Source organism: Dama dama, chromosome 20 (genome assembly GCF_033118175.1).
Source record: "Dama dama isolate Ldn47 chromosome 20, ASM3311817v1, whole genome shotgun sequence".
Classification (NCBI taxonomy): domain Eukaryota; kingdom Metazoa; phylum Chordata; class Mammalia; order Artiodactyla; family Cervidae; genus Dama; species Dama dama.
In genome coordinates, this window is record NC_083700.1 from 113596912 (window position 1) to 113612370 (window position 15459).

Consider the following 15459-nt stretch of genomic DNA (forward strand, 5'->3'; position numbering starts at 1 on the left):
GCAAGGTGCGCCGTGGTCACGTGGTCACCTGGGGCAGGGGGCCTGGCCTTTGGCGCGGGCGCTGCGGGAGCCTCTGAGCACCTGATGGAGCACCTGCCGGAAGTCCCGCTCCTCCCTGGCCCCAGGCCCCCACGGAGTTTCTCAGCTTTGTTGTGAGTCTCATTTCAGCATTGCAGATTTATTTCCCTCCGCGCCTTCCTCAAGCTGTGGGTATCTTTGTTGTGCTTGAAACTAGTAGCCCAGAAAAGCAGGAAGTATTTGGGTCAGAAGAATTCACCACTGCCACAGACAGCTGGGAGCCAGCTGCCGGGGTGGGGGTGGGGACCTGGGTCTTTCCAGGCCTGCGGGGAGCAAGTTCCCTGGATGGGACTGAATTCGAGAATCCCTGCCTCCGTTTCCCAGCAGAGGAGGCCTCATGGATGATCAATACAAAATAAAACTGCATTTAGAATTCTGTGACCTATGGCCCCAGAGCCCCCAGCGACTTCCCCGGGAGCAGAGGGAACAGCCCCAAATCCACAATGCTGCCACCGCAGCCTGGAGTGGGGCCAGCGCAGCACCTCCGGGTGGATGGGGGCTCAGGGCCTGTGTGCCCGTCTGTCGCTGGGTAACAAGCAACTGCCACCTCAGAGGCTTACAGCACACGTTTATAGCCTCACAGGTTCCAAGGGTCAGGAATCTGGACGCAGCCTCTGGGGTCCTCTGCCCAGGGTCTCACAGGCTGCGGTTAAGATGCCGTCCTTTCTGAAACTCAAGGTCCCCCACGCTCATGTAGTCCTGGTGAAATCCAGTCTTTCCTGGTGCAGAACTGGGGTCGCCTTTTGCTACTAGCTCCCTGTCAGAGCCAGTCTCACCTCTCAGAAGCCCCCACAGAAGGCTCCTGGCCAGAACCCCCAGGCCCTCTCACACGTGGCCGCTTGCTCAAGGCCATCAGGACCTCCCTCTGACTTCCAGACCCCCACCCCGTCTCACCTGATTAGGCCAGGCCCACCCGGCACAATCTCCCTTCCCTCAACGTGGAGTCAGTTGCTGAGGGACCCTAGTTACACTGGTGAAAATGCCTTCTTCACCTTTGCCATGTAGTGCAACCTAATCTCCAGGGTGGCCTCATTGCATCCAGGTCCTGGGCACCCTTAAGGGCAGGGGATTATCCGGGGTGTGGACACCTGAGGTGGGAATCTCAGGAACCACCTGGAGTCCTGGCTGTCTCAGGACTTGAGCTAAAGCACACGGGGTGGGGCACCCCCGTCCCACCCCCACCCCCCAGGTGACGCTGAGCGAAAGCAAGCCACTGGCGGGTGTCAAAGAACCTCCCCCGGGGCCTGGACTCAGGCCAGCCCCAAACAACCCTCCTGTTCTCACCTCGAAAAGCCACAAGAGGCCAAGACTCAGAAGCTCAGGAGGGCCTGGGGGCTCATCGCTTCTGTGGTCTTGGGGTCACCCTGCACGGCTGTCATTCGGGTGGGTCTTTTCCCTGAAACCGTGGGTTCCTTGCACATAGACCTCGGCAAGTCACTTCCGCTCTCGACACCCGATTCCTCATCTCTAAGGTGAGGGGTTGGAGCAGATGGCTCCAGAGCTCCCTTCACCTCCAGCCTCAGTGACTTGATCTCAGCCCCGGGCACCCACACTTAAACCAGGGGTGCCCTTCCTGTGAGGGTGTGGGGAGTCAGGCCTAGGCACAAGCAAAGTCCCTCGTGGGCAGATGGAGACTTAGAACACAGACCTTCTGACTGCGAACCTCACCGGGACCTGCACGCCAGTCATCACTGCTTGTGGTGGAAATTAGTCAAAACTTGTACATAAGCAATGGCATGCGTGCATGCTCAGTCGCTTATCATGTCTGACTCTATGTGACCCCATGGACTATAGCCCTCCAGGCTCCTCTGTCCATGGGATTCTCCAGGCAAGAATCCTGGAGTGGGTTGCCATGCCCTCCTCCAGGGGATCTTCCCAACCCAGGGATCATACTCACATCTCCTGCATTGTAGGTGGATTCTTAACCCACTGAGCCACATGGGAAGTCAAAGCAATTTACTTGTGTGACCATAATTAACATTATTTTTATATGGCCATACAGACTTTTAACTTTCTCTCTTTGCATTTATCAACTTTCTTGTATGGACATTAACAGGGAAAATTTCTGCCATGCTGATTAATCAGGCCACAGATACAGGCATACACGGGCATATTCCCCTTTCAAAAGAAATGCAAAATTACAGGATTTTGGAGTTGAAGGGGCCCCTGAGGACCATCTGGCCCAAGCACCCACTGGCTGAAGAACATACCATTAGCACTGCCCACTGATTTTCCAGTCTCTGCTCAAATATCCATGTGGATTCTAGGTTCTAGGATTTGACATCCTGAGATGGTTCAAACATCAGCTTTTTGTAACTTTCCACCTATGTGTCCTCCTGGGGTCACTTGGCAAATACCTGACCCACTTCTGAATAAACATTTGTGAGATTTTTGAAGAAGTTATCAGGGCTTGTAGCCAACACTGCCAACTGCCTGCCCCAGCCCCTGCTCCTTGTGAAAGAACCCCATGGCCCAGATTATCCACACCGCTTTCTGGTAGAGGTGCCTAGTGACCTGCTCTAGGCGTCTGTGGGGGAGGCGAGCCTCCTGTTCTTCCATGGAGCCTCCTGGCAGGGCTCTAGGTAAGAATCAACCTCATAGTGTGATAGAGATCTGAGACACAGATCTTCCAGACTGTTCTTTCCTCCTAAGGACCTTGAGATAAGCAGGCATGACCTCCAGCCTCACCTTGAAACCTTCACCCTCGCTTATCTCAATGGAAAATTCCAACAGGGGTTTCTGAGCACCAAGTTAAATTCCTCAGCTCAACAATCAGCTCGGCATGTGGCCGCCTGCCAGGCTGGGCAGAGCAGAGGGGAGAGGCGCAGATGAAGCAAAGCGCTGCCCCGGGGCGCCCTGGGCTGCAGGATGGGAGGAAGGCAGCATCCAGAGAGAGGTCACCCTGACTCAGACCAGGTCCGAGAGGGGAAGAGGGCGCAGGCAGAGGAGAGCCCCTCGCTTGGCCAGAGCAAAGCGGGAAGGGTATCTGCAGGAGGAAATACAGACACACGGAAGGACAGATGGATGCGAAACTTACAGCCAAGAGAAGGAAGGGGTGTCTGAGCTCCAGGAGTATTGCGCACACATCGTGAGGGCCTGGAACTGTGCACTAGGGGGCGCCAGTGAGTGCAGGGTCACAATGAGGGCCTGGAACTGTGCACTAGAGGGCGCCAGTGAGTGCAGGTCACCGTGAGGGCCTGGAACTGTGCACTAGTGGGTGCCGGTGAGTGCAGGGTCACAGTGAGGGCCCGCCAACTGCGTGCTAGTGGGTGCCGGTGAGTGCAGGGTCTGCTATGTTTGGCGGGATGAGTGGGGAGAGTCCTTGTCCAATTCCACAAAGGCTAGAAGAGGTAACAAACCAACGTAGCTTCTTTTTACTGAGCACCTACTATTCACCAGGCTCTCTGCTAAGCCCTTAACTTGAAATCTTTGATTTCACCTCTATCCGTAGCAACCCCAGATTGTGGGTCACTCCTCAAGGGCCTTCTGCTGGCCTTCTTCTGGCTGTGCCCACCGTCACAGAGGAAGAGTCCATGGGGCCAAGGGATGCGACTACTTAAAACCTGTGCCAGCCCCGACTTCTAGATCCTGAGAATTCCCCAGTAGCCCCAAGCCTACCTCCCTGCAGGCCTCTGAGGGGCCTGTACCCCCCACCCCCCAGCAAAGCGATCCATGCCACCAGTGTGTGCGCCCAGGCCAGGAGGCAGTGTGGCTGGAGACACGTGAAAGTGAAAGTCGCTCAGTCGTGTCTGGCTCTTCGCGACCCCATGGACTATACAGCGCGTGGAACTCTCCAGGCAAGAATACTGGAGTGAGTTGCCATTTCCTCCTCCAGGAGATCTACCTGACCCAGGGACTGAACTCACATCTCCTGGATTGGCAGGTGGGTTCTTTACCACTGAAAGTGAAAGTTGCTCTGTCATGTCCAACTCTTTACGAGTCCAATGACTATACAGTCCATGGAATTCTCTAGGCCAGAATACTGGACTGGGTATTCATTCCCTTCTCCAGGGGATCTTCCCAACTCAGGGATCAAACCCAGGTCTCCCGTATTTCAGGCAGATTCTTTAACAGCTGAGCCACCAAGGAAGGCAGAGACACAAGAAGGCTTGATAAATGAAGAGCTGTCTGTTCCCATACCAGAGATAAACACTGCCTCTCACCTCACTTCATTCAGTTCAAGGAGTTGCCATGTCATGAATATGCCTGATAAAACATACAAAATCCACCTGTACAACATAGGTTGTTGTCACGTGGCTTAAGAACCAAGGCCTCATTTCTTGTCTCAGGGGGACAATGTTTTCACTTCCAATTACACCACTTATTAATAAACATTTGGGGACTTCTCTGGTAGTCCAGAGGTTAAGAATTCACCTACCAATGCAGGTGATATGGGTTCGATCCCTAGTCCGGGAAGATCATACATGCTGCAGAGCAACTATGAAGCCCGATCTTCGGAGTCGAAAGGGAAGCCACTGCAATGAGAAGCCCAAGCACAGTAACTAGAGAGCAGCCCCCACTGGCTACAACTAGAGAAAGTCCATGCGCAGGAACAAAGACCCACGCAGCCAAAGAAATAAATAAATGATTTTTTAAATGATACAAATGCCAACACAGCAGAATCTACTTTAAAAACAAATAAGTGTTTTGAGTGCGGCCTCTGATGGGGGAACATTTATGATGTGAGCACATTTCCTGTCCCATCTTTCCACCGTATACCTTCTGAAGTCTTCACCTTGTCTGCCTCCTCCCGTCCCCCCAGCCATCCACGGGGCATCTCTCCAGGCCAGCCTCATGGGGCTGACCTGGGAAGTGGATGGTGAGGTATGCAACTGGACAGGAAGGAAACGGGTAAGGACCCCCCACCAGGGCAAATGAGCCAATATATCTCATCCATACGTCAATTTTCAGCCTGCCTTTATGCTTAATGTGTCTCTCGTAAAGTTGAGTGTTAACTTTTTCATCCTGTCTGCCTTCCAGTTTAGCCTCTGGCCTGTTTACCATTAATACAACTATTGATACAGTTCTGCTTAAGTCTACCATCTTGCTGTTTATTTTCTATTTGTTCTCTCTGTTCCTCTGTCATTCTCCTTTTGATTTAATGAAGTACTATTAATGTTTTCTAGTCTCTCTTCTTCACTGTTTTTTTAAGTACCTTATTGTATGTTTCAGTTCTGTGATTTCCATTTGGTTCTGTTTTAAACTCTCTGACTGTGTCCTGAAATTTGCCATTTCTTTGCCCATGATATGCATCTTTCCCTATAGACTGTCTGTTGTATTTATCATAGTATTTTAAGCTCCTTATTACCTTATTTACCTTATTTTAAGCTCTGGTTTGTGGGTCTGTTTCTACTGATTGACTTTTCTGTGTTTTTCTTCACCATCGGTCACATTTTCCTGATTCTCCATTTGTCTGGGAATCACCGTGTATCAGACATTGTGAATGGTGTGTTGCTGAGACTCTGGATTCTTTCCCTGTGAAAAATACTGAGTTGATTCTAGAAGGCAGTTAAATTACTGGTGGTTCCTCTTTAAACTGCAGAAACTGTGCTTTACACTTTGTTGGGATGGAAACTGTTTTTGTTTGCCTTCAGTCCTAAGGTGAACCGTAGTCCTGGGACACAGTCTTTGCCCCTAAACTTAAGAACTTCTGGGGTTTCAAGTGGAAAGTCTGAGGGGTCCACCAGGCCCCTCTATTGAGCAGAAATTAGAGTCCAAGCTCACTGTTCCCTGCAGTCAGTGGGCGGCAGTGAAAATCACTGCTTAGCTCTTTAAACCATCAGGCATTGCCTTCCTCTGGGCTTCTGGCAACCTCATCTGCGCATGAGCTCTTGAGGGGACTGCTATGGATGTGAGGAGCATTAATGTACAGTGTTTGGGGGCTCCCTTTCTTTTCAAGATTTCACCTCTCCATTCAACAACAGCAAGCATGCGTTTCTCAAGCTCACATGGAGCATTCACTGAGGCAGACCACTTTCTTGGCCATAAGACACACCTTAACAGATTTAAAATGGTAGAAATTGTACAATGTCTGCTCTCTGACTACATGGAATTACACTGGAGATCAGTAACAGAAAGATAAATTTTCCAGATAAATCTGGAAAATTTCCAGATTTATGAAGATTAAATAACACACTTGTAAATAACACATGTGTCAAAGAAGGACTCTCAAGAGAAATTCAAAAATATTTTTAACTAAATGAAAATGAAAACACAACTTATCAATATTGTGGGATGTGGTAAAAGCAGTGCTTAGAGGAAAATTTGTAACATTGAATATATATATTAGAAAAGAAGATCTAAAATCAATAACCTTAAGTTTCCGCCTTAGGAAACTAGAAAAAGAAGAACAAATTAAAACCAAATTTAGCAGAAAAATTAGTAAGAATTATAGTAGAAGTCAATGCAATTGAAAATAAGAAATCAGTAGAAAAAGTCAAAGAAACCAGAAGCTGGTTCTTTGAAAAGATTAATAAAATTAATAAACCTCTAGCTGGGCTAAGAAAAATGGAAAGAAGAAGCAAATTACTAATATTGGAAATGAAAACAGGGACATCACTGAGATTTCATGGGCATTAAACAATAGTAAAATGCTGCTATGAACAACTCTTTGCCCACACATTTGGTAACCTAGATGAAAAGGACCAGTTCCTTGAAAGACATGATTTGCCAAAACTCGCATGAGAAGTAATAGATAATCTGAATAAAACTATATTCATTATATTTAAAACTGCATCCATAATTAATAATCTTCCAAAACAGAAAGCTCCAGGCCTAAATGAGTTCACTTGTAAATTCTACCAAACATTTAAGAAAGAAATTACACCAGTTTTCTACAATCTCTTTCAGAGGATAGAATCAGGATAGAATCAGAGGAAAGATTTCCTAATGGAAATATATTTCCTATGGGGCCAGCATTATCGTAACACCAAAACCAGAGACATTATAAGAAAACTACAGACCAATAACGCTTCTGAACACGGATGCAAAAATCCTCCACAAAATATTCTTAAATCAAATCCAACAATGTATAAAAAGAGTTGTACACCATGACCAAGTGGGATTTATCCCAGGTATGCAAGGCTGGTCAATATTCAAGAATTAGTTAATGCAATCCACCACATCAAGAAGCTAAGAAAGGAAAATCACACTATTGTATCAGTAGATGCAGAAAAAGCATTTGCAAAAGCCAACACCCATTCATAACAAAAATCCTTGGCAACTAAAATTTCACCCCTCCTTTTCCAGCCACCCTGGCCACCAAACTCCATCCTCCGACTTCTCAGACCTGTAAATTCTAGCTGCCCCGCCCTGAGCAGACCGAGAAGAGCCCTCCGACGGTTCACACTCATGGGCATTTCATCCAGAGCAGTTCCCCTGCTTTCAAGGGTCAAGTCCCCTCCACTTGTTGCTTCTCAAGTCACTCTCCAGTGTCCTGAAACAATGGTTTACATTTTGGGTTGTTACTGGCTCTGTCATGCCTGACTCTTTGCGACCCCCTGGACTGTAGCCTGCCAGATTTCTCCATCCTTGGGATTTCCCAGGCAAGAATACTGCAGTGAGTTGCCATTTCCTTCTCCAGGGGATCTTCCCAGCCACAGGTCAAACCCAGGTCTCCTGCATTGCAGGCAGGTTCTTTACCATCTGAGCCACCAGAGAAGCCCATTTTACATTTTATCTTTGTTCTTGGTGGGAAGATTAGTCAGCAAGCTCCTGCACCATTACTAAAACTCAAACACCCCTGGAATCACTTCTTACCTTCAGTTGTTGAACTGTGTTTGTTTAAGGGTGAAGCCTAGCTGTGGCTGGGCCATGGGGTGCTAGAGTTAACATAGGTTCAACATCAATTTATCAGCTAGGAGCTTGGCTCCATACACAGGCTCCTTCACTTAAGGAGAGTCGAGACACTTCTAGAAACTGCTGCTGAGAATGTTTGCTTTTCTGGAGGACAAACTGGGAATACTTCTCGATGGGCTTGATGATAATACAGCCTTTGACTCAGCTGCAGCCCCACATGCAGAAAGCACCCAGAATCCAGAGGGCAGAACTGAGGAAATGACTCAGTTCTTGAGCTCATCGGCTGCTTTTAGCTACACTTCATGCTGACGGTGAAATTACTCAGCCTCCTGCCCAGCCGGCCGTGGGGCACACGAGGCAGCCTTGGGGAAATGCAAAACTGGGACGATGGCGGGAGGGGGGACTTCAGCTCGATTTAGATTAACTTCTGAGACTGGGATGTGGGATTCTTAAATCTAAGAGTTGTCTGAACCACAGACCATTAGATTCCCTCCTTTCCCGGTGGTTCCTCAGCTTCCGCTGAGATTCCCTGGCTGCTCTCCCTAAGGACAAAGCTCTGGAGTAGACCTCCCCCAGCACCCACCCACCCGGACCTTCCCCAGTGCCGAGGCTCATCAGAGGGGTCACAGTCCACACCTGAGAAGCCTTGGGTGGCATGAGCACCACAGAGGCTGCAGACTGCTGTGTCCACGTCCTCAGCCAGGACAAGGGAGTAGGCGGCAAGGGGGCAAGCCAGGATGCTATCAGTGACGTTCAGAGGGAGCCAGGCAGGACTATAGGGAGATCCAGATTTAGGGAAAACCCATCTCCTTAAAAAGTGGAGAAGCAGCGCTTTCTCCCCCCAAACATCATGTGGGCACGTTGGCTCCCTCTGCGGCTGAGAGAAGGAAGCTGCCTGAAGCCTCTCCCCTGCTTTGGGGGTTTGCTGTAGCCTTCACCACTCTTGGCCTCATAAAAGCACCACCTCCATCTCTGCCTTTATCTTCACAAGGCGTTCTCCCTGTGAGAGTGTGTCTGCGTCCATCCTTCCCCTTCGATAAGGGCACTGGTCATGTGGGACCAGGGCCCACCCTAATGACCTCACTGCAACTTGATGACCTCTGTAAAGACCCTCTCTCCAATTTGGAAGGACTGATGCTGAAGCTGAAACTCCAGTACTTTGGCCACCTGATGCAAAGAACTGACTCATTGGAAGAAACCCTGATGCTGGGAAAGACTGAAAGCAGGAGGAGAAGGGGACAACAGATGATGAGATGGTTGGATGGCATCACCAACTCGATGGACATGAGTTTGAGCAAGCTCTGGGAGTTGGTAATGGACAGGGAAGTGTGGCATGCTGCAGTCCATGGGGCTGCAAAAAGTCAGACACAACTGAGTGACTGAACTGAACTGAACTCCAAATATGGTCACATTTAGGGGGCTGGAGCTTAGGACTTCAACACGCAGGTTCTGGGGGAACACAATTCAACTCATGACACCACGGACATCATAAATACTCTTGATCAACCCACATTGTAGATTCTGTGTAGATCTGTCTCTGTGAGGAGCAGCTCGGGCGTTTGTCTCAGGCCTGGTCATCTGGGGGGTCCTGAACCAGGAGGAGACCTTTGGACTCCACGTGACTGTACTGACTTGAAGAGTGTGATTCACATCCAAGGAACACCAAGGGTTGCTAACAACCCCTGGAAGCCAGGACAGAGGCATGGATGCCCTCAGAGCGTCCAGAAGGGACCAACTCCACCCACACCTTGACTTCCAAGCCTCCCGGACCGTGAGACCACACACGCCTGTGGGTTTAAGCCCTCCAGGCTGTGGTGACTTGTTACATCGCTCCCAGGACACTGGTACAGAACTTAGACCAGCTCGTGCCCTTGGGGAGGTCAGTAGGCCGACACAGAACGTCACGCCAAGGCTGGGGCCCTCCTGAGCACGGCCCCGCATGTCTGCACGGGTCACACGTGAGAGCCTCACCTGGGGCCCAGGTGCCAGGGGCTGTGCCCAGGGTCTCCGCAGCAGAGAGAATGCTGGTGACACGAATGCACCCGCCCCGTGTCACCTGTTCCGAGTGACTAAGACAGTTCCCTTCTCCAGTTAAGCATTGGGCCATGACAGCGGGAGCCAAGAAAGCAGACGGAGAGACAGAACGGGACCGTGGGGCCGTGAGAGCGGTGGCCCTCTAGAGGGGCGGCGGGTTACCCCCAGCACCGCAGAGTCTTGACCCGCTTCAGTCTAGCTCCTGCGAGATCTGCTGTGCGGACAGAATTCCCTGCGGCAGACCTCCAGGTCACTCTTCACAACTGAAGGATTGGCAACACTGTGTCCCTGCCCTGTGGCTGGACTGGGACGGGGCGGGGCGGGGGGGGGGCGGAGGGGAAGGGGGGAGTGGAAGCGGGGGTGGGGGAGGGGAAGCGGGGTGGGGGGTGGTTGGGAGGGGGGAGGGGGAAGGGAGAGGGGGCAGTGGAGATGGGGGAGCTGCAGCGGGGAACGAGGGGCTGAGCTGGTGCTGTCACCTCCTGGGTGACAGAGCCCGGAGACCAGGCAGGAGTCCTCACCTGGAGATCACCTTCCCACCCCCAGCGGGGCGGGGCTCCTCACGGCCACCAGCTCTGCAGACAGGTGCCGTCTGGGGGAGCCCTCAGAGCAAAGGGGCTCTTGCCTGAAGCTGGAACCCCTCATCACCTGCTCCCCCTGGGGGCCAGTCTGGGGTCCACCGGGCCCCTACCCTGCCCTGCCCAACGCAGAGAGGGGAGTGCAGCTCGGCAAGTGCAGGGAGAGGCTGAGCCACAGCCCCCAAGTCAGAGGCTCTGACCTTTGCTGGCTGTGTGACCTTCGCAGGTCACACGACCTCCCTGAACTTCAGTTCATCTGTAAACGATGCATAAAGTTGGGCCTTAGCCACATGAAGTTGTGAGTGCTAACATGTCAGGTGTGGACAAGACCCAGCACGGAGCCTGAAACGGCAGGCACTCACAAGGAGACTTTGAAAACACTCTTTTGGTTGCAAGTCACCAAACCAACTCAAGCTTATTGGAATAAAAGGGATTTTGTTAGACATCTACTCGTGTCTGACAAAACAGAGGGCAGCCAGACCTGGAAGGGAAGAGCTGTCAGCTCAGGGGTCCTCTGAGTGTCCCCCCATCTCTTGTCTGCTGCTCTGCCTCTCAGCACTCACAGCAGCCCATGGCTCTGGGACTGACAAGGGGGCAGCCCTGCCTGACCGTCAGTCCCTCCCCTGACCCAGCCTGACTCCCCATATGGTCACCCGCGGCCCGTCAGCTGCTGAGGAAGCTGGAGGAGGTGGGGGGAGATGGGGGGACCATGACAAACATGGTGGAAAGAGGAAGCTCTGAGCAGAAGGGCGCCTCCTGAGCTGTGCAGGTACCCTGCAGAGCGGTGCCTGTTACTTTAATAATTATCATTAAGCTGCCTGCAGACTCCAGAGCTCATCAACCAATCTGTCTTGTATTGTTTCAGCACCTCAGGGTAGATGTACCTAAAATGCATCCTGATTCCAGATTGTTCAGAAAGCCGCTCTGATGGACTGAATGCTTCTTGTTGTTGTTCAGTTGCTCAGTTATGTCTGACTCTTTGCAGCCCCAAGGGCTGCACACACCAGGCTTCCCTGTCCTTCACCATCTCCCAGAGTTTTCCCAAGTTCACATCCATCACATCGGTGATGCCATCCAGCCATCTCATCCTCTGTTGTCCCCTTCTCCTCCTGCCTTCAATCTTTCTCAGCATCAGGGTCTTTTCCAAGGAGTCAGTGCTTCACATCAAGTGGCCAAAGTATTGGACCTTCAGCTTCAGCATCAGTCCTTCCAGTGAATATTCAGGGTTGATTTCCTTGAGGATTGACTGGTTTGATCTCTTGCAGTCCAAGGGACTCTCAAGAGTCTTCTGCAACACCACAGTTTAAAAGCATCAATTCTTCAGTGTTCGGTCTTGTTAATGGTCCAACTCTCACATCCCTACATGACTGCTGGAAAAATCATAGCTTTGACTATATGCAAATTTGTCAGCAAAGTGATGTCTCTGCTTTTTAATATGCTATCTAGGTTGGTCATAGCTTTCCTTCCAAGGAACAAGTGTCTTTTAATTTCATGGCTGCAGTCACCATCTGCAGTGATTTTGGAGCCCAAGAGAATAAAGTCTGTCACTGCTTCCACGTTTTCCCCTTCTATTTGCCATGAAGTGATAGGACTGGATGCCATAATCTTAACTTTTTAAAATATTTGTACTCCCCAAAAATTCACATGTTGAAACCTAATCCTCAATGTGATAGTTTTAGGAGTGGGGTCTTTGGGAAGAGAATAGGGGATGAGGGCAGCGCCCTTATGAATAGGATTCCGGTTCTTGTAAAAGGGACTGCAGAGAGATCTCCCATCGCCCACACCCGGAGAGCACACAGTGAACCGGGAAGCAGACCCCACCAGACACCGAACCTGCCCGTGATCTTGGCCTTCCCAGCCACCAGGACAGTGAGGAGTGAATTGCCGTTGCTATAAGTCACCCAATCTGCGTGCTCTGTTACAGCCCGAGCGGACAGGGCAGCCATGCAAAGCTCCAGTAAAGACCCATCTCAGTAGATGAACCTCCCTGTTGCAATCTCACAGCCGGAAGGGCCCTTGGCCTCGGTCTTATCAGACACACTGTTCTCTGTTATCTCCTAAGTGGGCTCTGTGGATTCTAGATGTGTGATGTGTTTCCAGGACAAGATCTGAGGTCAGATGGGTCTGAAGTGATGGTTCCTTGTGATCCCTTCTTGGAGAGTCAAGGCACTTTGGCACACAGAAGCCCCCACATTGACACCAGCACGTCCCCCATTTGCTGGAGCCCAGACACATTTTTCACGGACCACCTGTTAGCATGTTCTGGAATTAGTGGTCCAGGAAATGGACATGGGGGAAACCCACCCAGCTTGAGGCCAGCCCCTCCTCAGGAGTCTCTTTGGCAGGAGGTTTGTCTGAGGCTCTCTGCTTCTGCCACGGCGTCCCAGCCTCCCTCGGGGCCTGACCCCGAGAAGCCCCTTCCTCCGCTTGCCCTGTGACCTGCACCCACGCCTGCCCCCGGCCCTTGCTGTCCCCACGGTCCCCTCTGCTCGGCTCCCCCACAGCACCCAGGCCTCCTGGTGGCCCTTCTGGATGCTGTGTCCGTGTCCCACCCACATTTCCTCCCAGAGCCAGACCGACTCCCGAGAGCAGGCTGACCAGCACAAGATACAGCGGACACATTTTTTCTCTTACACAATAGATCTCAAAACTTATTCTCCATTCGGCTCCTATCACAACCCATCCCGTATCCCCAGAACTGTGCCAAGACCTACAAGGGCCTCTAGAAATGCCCTCAGGGAGCTTACTGCAGAATGAGGAATGCCAAAGAAAACGTCACAAATTCAGTACCAATATAAACATTAAATGATTCATGTCAGCTACACAATAAGAGTATATGGGTCAGCCCCAGAGAATATGAAAGACACTCAGAATCATCAAAAACACTCAGCGCCCACCCTCGCCCACCCAGAGACGGGCAGCCGGTGCACTGAAGAGCCGCCGGCCTGGAAGGCCACACCAGTGATGACAGGTGCCTGATCTGACCCCGTCTCCCTTCTCCAGGTGTGCTGTGGGGGACCCTTCTCCCTAAGTCCTGTGGCCTGAGCACACAGTGACCCTCCCCAAACACAGCAGAGTGCAAGTCGCCTTCCCAGGACCTGAACGGGAGGCAGGTCTGCGGGGAGATTCTTTGCAGCAAGAATGGAAACTGGGAAGCCGCAACAAGCACAGGAAGCGCTGTGATCGAAGGTGAGAGGGAGTCTCGAGGACACCAGAAAAGGCTTCACCCCGGACACTTCCAAAGGGTGGAGGAGGCCCCCTCACCTTGTTCCCGCAGGACACTCAGGAAACACTCACTGAACTGGTGAGTGAGCGAGTGACCAGCGGGTGAATGAAAACCGCAAAAACAAAGTCAGGCTTTTCATCTGAAGCAAGGCCTCGCACAGAATGAAAGCGCCACGTGAATGAATGAATCAGTGAGAGAATAGACGCCCCATTTCCTTTAGGAACTGAAATCACTCGAATATGGAATATGCTGCAGTAATCTGAATGGATGGTTTCTCCTACAATACAATTATCAACCATCAGACAAAAGCAAGGTCTTGCTCTAGACTGGGAAGCGGAGAGTTAGGGATGTACTTTACACGAACACACACACAAACACATATACACTCATACTCACACGAGCAGACCTGTGCATGGTGGCCCTGTCGGTCTCGTCTTTGCTCGGTCTCGTCTTTGCTCGCTCTCAGCCGCGCACAGACATGTCTTTGTCCCCTTATCTGGGCTTGTTCTGGGGGCTGTCCATCCGTCCTTCCGGGAGTGGCCCCAGCCCAACCTCAGCCCTGTCCCTGCCTCCCACATCTTCCTCCTCCTCAAGGCCAGAGGCCCTCCTCCCGGGAGCGGGCTGCTCATCTCTGTCCTGTCAGGACAGACAGTGGCTTTGGTCAGCAGCTAAGGTCTGGGGCTGAGCAAGGATCCTGAGTCCCCTTCTCAGCGTAACGGGGGGCGGGGGGGGGGGGGGGGGGGCGGGCGTTCCCTGGAGAGAGACAGATGGTTCCTTCCCAGTTCTTGGCTGAGATCTCTGAAATAAAAGAGTAACAGGGAAAAAGCAAACTGAAGTTTAGTAACATATTTGTGCTGTGCTGTGTTTAGCTGCTCCGTCGTGTCCAACTCCTGATCCCATGGACTGTAGCCTGTCAGGCTCCTCTGTCCATGGGGATTCTCTAGGCAAGAACACTGGAGTGGGTCGGTGCCCTCCTCCAGGGGATCTTCCTGACCCAGGGATCGAATCCACGTCTCTTATGTCTCCTTCATTGACAGGCGGGTTCTTGACCACTAGCACCACCTGGGAAGTTCCAAATCCCATCTTAACTAATGACAAAACAGAAAGGTGGGGATTCAGTCGTGGGATGTTAGCAAGTAAACAGGGGTGAGGTTTGCTTGCAGATCTAAATGGTGCCTTCACCACTGATAAGGGTTTCTTGTGATTTACAGCTATCTTCTATTCCTGGTGCAGAGAGGGAGGCCCCCCTTATACATGGAGACACCCTTAAGATGTGCAGGTTTCTCTTACCAAAGGGCAACTATGGGACTTCCCTGGTGGTCCAGTGGCTAAGACTCTGCACTCCCAGTGCAGGGGCCCCAGGTTCAATCCCTGGTCAGGGAACTAGATCCCACATGCTGCGACTAAGGCCTGGTGCAGCCAAATAAATAAAAATAAATATTTTAAAAATTGAGCAATCCAAGTATTTTAAGAAAGGGGGAGGGCAACTCCTACTCCGTTTGCTGGGCTTTTCCTGGGTTTGTGTGCATGCGTGCTCAGTCTGACTCTTTGCGACCCCATGGTCTGTAGCCCCCCAGGCTCCTCTGTCCATGGGATTCTCCAGGCAAGAATACTGGAGTGGGTTGCCATTTCCTCCTCCAGAGGATCTTCCAGACCCAGAGATCGAACCTTCGTCTCTTGCATCTCCTGCATTGGCAGGTGGATTCTTTACCACTGAGCCACCTGGGAAGCATGTGTCTGCCATCTCTC

General features: G+C 51.3%; 1 long non-coding RNA gene and 1 other non-coding gene across 2 annotated transcripts; both read left to right on the forward strand.

Annotated features, from left to right (window-relative positions):
- Positions 1-8: 8 nt before the first annotated feature.
- LOC133041660 (uncharacterized) lies at positions 9-9424 on the forward strand. The gene is made up of 3 exons (XR_009689279.1): positions 9-152; positions 3530-3961; positions 4465-9424. It is a non-coding gene; the product is annotated as an uncharacterized LOC133041660 (long non-coding RNA).
- A 5596-nt stretch (positions 9425-15020) lies between these two features.
- On the forward strand, positions 15021-15093 carry TRNAG-CCC (transfer RNA glycine (anticodon CCC)). The gene has a single exon. It is a non-coding gene; the product is annotated as a tRNA-Gly (tRNA).
- The last annotated feature ends 366 nt before the right edge of the window (positions 15094-15459 follow it).